This window comes from Anoplopoma fimbria, chromosome 10 (assembly GCF_027596085.1).
Source record: "Anoplopoma fimbria isolate UVic2021 breed Golden Eagle Sablefish chromosome 10, Afim_UVic_2022, whole genome shotgun sequence".
Lineage (NCBI taxonomy): Eukaryota > Metazoa > Chordata > Actinopteri > Perciformes > Anoplopomatidae > Anoplopoma > Anoplopoma fimbria.
The window spans coordinates 24,915,175-24,921,237 of NC_072458.1; the positions used below are offsets into that span (position 1 = coordinate 24,915,175).

The window sequence follows — 6,063 nt, forward strand, 5'->3', positions numbered from 1 at the left end:
TTGCGGCTACTGTCGTTGTTGCTGGGACAGCTGTGGTTGTTGCGGCTGCTGGTGTTGTTGTTGTTGCCGCTACTGTAGTTGTTGAAGGGGCAACTGTGGTTGTTGCTGCTGCAACTGTGGTTGGATAAATCAGTAAAACGTTCAGATTTTGATTCCACATTTGAAAAATGTTACAGCATCTTTTACTGGGAATCATCACTTAAACTTACCAACACACAGAAGTAGGATGACACAGATCTTCATCTTCATCATGGTAAACGGCTTTTCTGTTATACAAACACAAAAGCAGATTTTTAGTTACATTCAGTTAAGCAATAACAACTGTACATTTTGTAAAATCTGTAATTAAATTATTACTTACTGATATTCACACATATTGATACTTTGTTAGATATTGATGCAAACTAATACTATTCATTTAGAGGAAAAATAATGATCAGGTATCATAAATTAGGACTATCATTGCTTAACCATAAGCATCTACACTGTTTTCTGGAATAAAACATATTTCTTTGTCAAAAGATTTAACTTTTAATTTAAAACAACCGTCAAATATCAACATGTTTTTTTTTTGCCGTACACACACAATAACTAAAGCATTAGTTACACAAGGAGCACAGATAACTGTAACATAGATAATAAAGAACATATATAAAATTTCATAACATAGTAATTTAAAAAAAGGTTAGGAAACACAAATAGCATTAATTGAAATTGGGAAAATATTCACAATTGAAATACTTACATTTTTCTCTGGCCTTGACTTTTCTTGACTGCAGTGACTGAAGTTGCGATGCTCTCTGGTTGCTCCTGTTCACTGTCAGTTGTTTGCTGGTTGATGTCTTCCCTGAACAGGTAGCAGCTTTTATATCCACACAAAGCAGGTAAGATGACGTCAGGCTCTGCACAAGGACGTTAATTAAGTGCCTGTTCTTTTAAGGTGTGGCCATACGTTTATCATCTCATTCATAATAACTAATATTACATCATGAAGAAACCTGTCGAGCGACATTCTTCTCAGATATGACGTTGAATTCTTTTTTCCGAGTGGGGATACCTATGACGTTCATGTAAATGTTTGTTTACTTTCCTGACAAGATTAAAAATAAACTTTTTCGTCATTGTTCATCTTTGTCTTGTTTTGATTTGTTTTTGTGTGTATGTGTGTGTGTGGTAGTACCACACCTTCAGGAGAAGGTGTAGTACTACCACACCTTCAGGAGAAGGTGTAGTAACTCTCATGAGAATGAGCTGAATTCTTTAAGTGGTGTTCACTTTGGTGTCTTTGGTCTGAATACATCTGAATGAAATAAATCGTAGTGTGCAAAAAAAATGTATTTGTTTGTTGAAAAATATTTGTTGCTGATACTATATTTGTTGAGGCAGCAACATTTTTGGAATTTGTATCTGTATTTTAAGTGGAAAATAAGCGTAACAATCCTGATAAACAGCCGATGCCTATCATAAGATAAGATAAGATAAGATAAGATAATCCTTTATTAGTCCCGCAGCGGGGAAATTTGCAGGATTACAGCAGCATAGGGTATTGTGCACACAAGAGACAGTAAAAGAAAAACAAGATGAAAATAAAATGAAATACAAAACAAGTATTATAAATAAGCAATAAAAAACAGTAAAAAATCCACAATAACTGAATCAAAATCTAAATGTTATCCTTTAACTATTTTAGGTGATTCCTTTTACTCCACAAACTACAGTCTATAGGTCTGAATGAAGCCATGGGATAGTCACTCTTACAGAGAGAATTCAGACTGTTGTTACTGATTTTACTGAGTCAAGCCAGATAACCATCAGAAATGGGTTGCCACAGGGGTCTATCCTGGGGCCATTGTTGTTTACAGTATACATAAACAACAAAATTCTTCCTCATCAATACTTAAATGTCCAATTTATATGCCACAGGCTCTAGTTTCTGGTTTCTACCTGCTGGTGGCACCAGAGGAAAGGGTGGAGGTACAGCAAGTCATTATCTGTCACTCTATATTTGGATCTTAGTCAAAATATAGATAATCACAGAAAACAATGATCTCATTGTCTTCATTGATCTGCATTTGTCTTTGCTCTTAAATGTGATCGACTGTTTTCCACTTAAAGCAATAAAGAAATAAAGTTTATTCAAGTTTAGTTATTATCAAATGCCAAAGTCCAGCTGTTCATAAAAAAAATGCCAAACTGTTCTTATTGCCCTGTGACATCAGTAAATTAACTTCTACATTTTTATGTAATGATGATGTAAAAATTAGCTCGAGATCCCCAGGGAACATGAGCGACTGGACACTACCAAAAGAAACAAAAATAAGTAAGCTGCAACATCATACATCATAAATGCAGCACAGTGTATCGATTCAAGAAATTCCTACAAAAAACTGAACTATGGGTATTAAATATGCAGTATGTGGGTAATTTGGTTCTCTGTCAATGTTAACCTGAGTTAGTAACGTGAGTTAGTAACGGTTACATATATATATATATATATATATATATATATATATATATATATATATATATATATATATATATATGCTATATGTATGTCTTTTGTCAAAAGAATAAACAAAGGACGTTTCAGTGTACTTCATTAGAGCATAATATCAGAGGGTGATCATAACATTATTTTTGTATTTGTCAAGAACATAAGTCAAAGTTAAAGCATGTTTTAATTGAATATATATATAATAGATAAAACATAATGCATGTTAAATAATGACAATAAATTAAGTTCAATCCTTCAGCCTCTTCATAAATAATACATGATGTATACAGCGTCTAAATGTTGCTAGTATTTAATCTCCTGCTCCAGTCCACTTCTTAATTCCCAATAACTGCTGTAACAATCGCTACGACTAAAAGGACACTTGTTTTGTTGATGACTCCGGAGGAGGCAGCAGCTGTGGTTGCAGTTGGAGTTCTTGCTTGGGCACCTGTGGTTGCTGTTGCTGCATTTGGGGTTGTTGCTTGGGAATCCATGGCTGTTGCGGCTGCAGTGGTCATTGTTGTTGCTGGTGTAGTTGGTTGGCTCTGTGCATTGCCTGATGCTGTTCAGAAATGTAATGGATGAATCACTAAAACTCTCAAATATCACTCAAAAATGTTACAGCATCTTGGAATCAATAACTTAAACTTACCAACACACAGAAGTAGGATGACACAGATCTTCATCTTCATCATGGTAAACGGCTTTTCTGTTATATAAAAAAATATATTTTATATAATATAAGATTCTGTTCTGTAATGACAAATAAATAGTGTTTAACAATTAGTACATTTTGTAAGATCTGTCATTAAACTATTACCTACTGATCGCTAATTTACCAAAAATGTCATATCATGAATACCATAATGTTTACATTTGTTTTATTACTTTTATTCCTCATTTTTAAGACAATGATACTTTGTTAGCTATTGATGCAAACTAATACTATTTATTTAGAGGGAAAATAATGGTTAGGTGTTACAAATTAGGATTATCGTTGGGTTACTTTAAGTATTTATAATGTTTCTGGAATAAAGTTTTTTGTCAATTAATTAAAGCTTTAAGTTAAAAACAACCGTCAAATATCAACACATTTCTTTAGCTGTACGCACACAATAACTAAAGCATTAGTTACACAAGGAGAACAGATAAATGTAACACCAATGATAAAGAACAAATATATAATGTCATAACATTGTAATTGATAAAAGGCAGGAAACACAAATAGCATTAATTGAAATTGGACAAACATTCACGATTTAAATACTTACAGATTTTGTCTGTCTTTTATTTTTCTTTACTGCAGTGAGTTAAGCTCTCTGATTCACCTGTTCAGTGTCCGTTGTTTGCTGGTTGATGTCCTCCACTGAACAGGTAAAAGCTTTTATATCCACACAAAGCAGGTAAGATGATATCAGCCTCTGAACGAGGACCTTAATTAATTGTCAATGTTTTTTTAAGGTGTGGCCACCCTTTTTAATATCTCATCATAATCCCTATTTTTACAGCATGAAGGAAACTGTTAGATTGGATTTTATATGGTTGGGGTTGATATTTATGATGTTAATGTAAATTTCACCAACCGTTTTATCTTTGCGATGGTCTTTAAACACCTCGTATGTTTCCGTCAGAAAAAGCAACCAAAACGAAACTTAAATTGTGATATTTAATCATAAACTTTAAATTCTATGTCTCATTTAATATCTTGCTCTGAATAAACATTTACAGTTCCTGTAAAAAGATAAATATATATTCATTAGCATGGCCCGACAAAAGTCCAACTGTTCACGAAAAGTGATTAAACACAGTTCACAATTGCCCTGTGACATCTGTGAATAAACTGCTTTGTTGCCTATTGTTCTGTAATGATGATATTCAAATTGACTTTATGAGATGCCCAGCCAACATGAGCAATTGGACACTGCCAAAATAAACAAATATGAGTATGATGCCACATCATACGTCATAAATAATACACTCTTGTTCTTTGCATTTCATCATTTAATACTTTTAATACTTTACATGACATATTAACATGGATATACAAATACACACACAGGGCAGTCAACACAGTGTAACTTCGGTGTACTTCATTAGAGCATAATATCAGAGCTTGATCATGAGATTATTTTTGTATTTATAAAGAACATAAGTCAGAGTTAAAGGATGTTTTAATTAAATATTTATAATAGATAATGCATAATATATGTTAGATAATGACAATAAATTAAGTTCAATCCTTTAGCCTCTTCATAAATAATACATGATGTATACAGCGTCTAAATGTTGCTAGTATTTAATCTCCTGCTCCAGTCCACTTCTTAATTCCCAATAACTGCTGTAACAATCGCTACGACTAAAAGGACACTTGTTTTGTTGATGACTCCAGAGGAGGCAGCAACTGTGGTTGCTGCTTCTGTGGCTGCAGCTGGGTTAGTGACAGGTGCTTTGGTAGTTGTTGTAGTTGTTGAGGCAACTGTTGTTGTTATTGTTGTTGTTGCAGCTGCTGTGGTTGTTGTTGCTGCTGGTGTTGTTGCGGGTACTGTCGTAGTTTGGGCAGGTGGTTGTTGTTGCTGCTACTGTGGTTGTTGCGGCTGCAGCTGTGGTTGTTGCAGCTGGTGTTGTTGTTGCAGCTGGTGTGGTTGTTGTTGCAGCTGGTGTGGTTGTTGCAGCTGGTGTTGTTGTTGGTGCTTGGGTTGTTGTTGCTGCTGGTGTTGTTGTTGCCGCCGGTGTGGTTGTTGCAGCTGGTGTGGTTGTTGTTGTTGTTGCTGTGCTTGGGTTGTTGTTGCCGCTGGTGTGGTTGTTGCAGCTGGTGTGGTTGTTGCAGCTGCTGGTGTGGTTGTTGCTGCTAGTGTTGTTGTTGCCGCTGTGGTTGTTGTTGCAGCTGGTGTGGTTGTTGTTGCTGGTGTTGTTGTTGCAGCTGGTGTGGTTGTTGCTGCTGGTGTTGGTTGTTGCAGCTGGTGTGGTTGTTGCAGCTGGTGTGGTTGTTGCTGCTAGTGTTGTTGTTGCCGCTGGTGTGGTGTTGTTGCTGCTGGTGTTGTTGTTGCTGGTGTGGTTGTTGCAGCTGGTGGTTGTTGCTTGTGTGTTGCTGCTTGGGTTGTTGTTGCTGCTGGTGTTGTTGTTGCTGCTTGGGTTGTTGTTGCTGCTGGTGTTGTTGTTGCTGCTTGGGTTGTTGCAGCTGGTGTGGTTGTTGCAGCTGGTGTGGTTGTTGCTGCTGGTGTGTTGTTGCTGCTAATGTTGTTGTTGCTGCTTGGGTTGTTGTTGCTGCTGGTGTTGTTGTTGCCGCTGGTGTGGTTGTTGCTGCTGGTGTTGTTGTTGTTGTTGCTGCAATGGTTGTTGTTGCTGCTGGGTTGTTGTTGCTGCTGGTGTGGTTGTTGCAGCTGGTGTGGTTGTTGTTGCTGCTGGTGTTTGTTGCGCTGGTGTTGTTGTTGGTGCTGGGCTGCTGGTTTGTTGTTGCTGCTACTGTGGTTGTTGTTGCTGCAGCTTGTGTTGCCGCTGGTGTGGTTGTTGCAGCTGGTGGTGTTGTTGTTGCAGCTGGTGTAGTTGTTGCCGCTGGTGTGGTTGTTGCT

The 6,063-nt window shown here is 36.7% G+C and overlaps 1 long non-coding RNA gene across 1 annotated transcript; it reads right to left on the reverse strand.

Moving 5' to 3' along the window:
• Positions 1-3,015: 3,015 nt before the first annotated feature.
• LOC129096797 (uncharacterized) lies at positions 3,016-3,838 on the reverse strand. The gene is made up of 3 exons (XR_008531498.1): positions 3,766-3,838; positions 3,147-3,203; positions 3,016-3,056 (listed from the first exon to the last, which is right to left on the reverse strand). It is a non-coding gene; the product is annotated as an uncharacterized LOC129096797 (long non-coding RNA).
• Between the last annotated feature and the right edge of the window lie 2,225 nt (positions 3,839-6,063).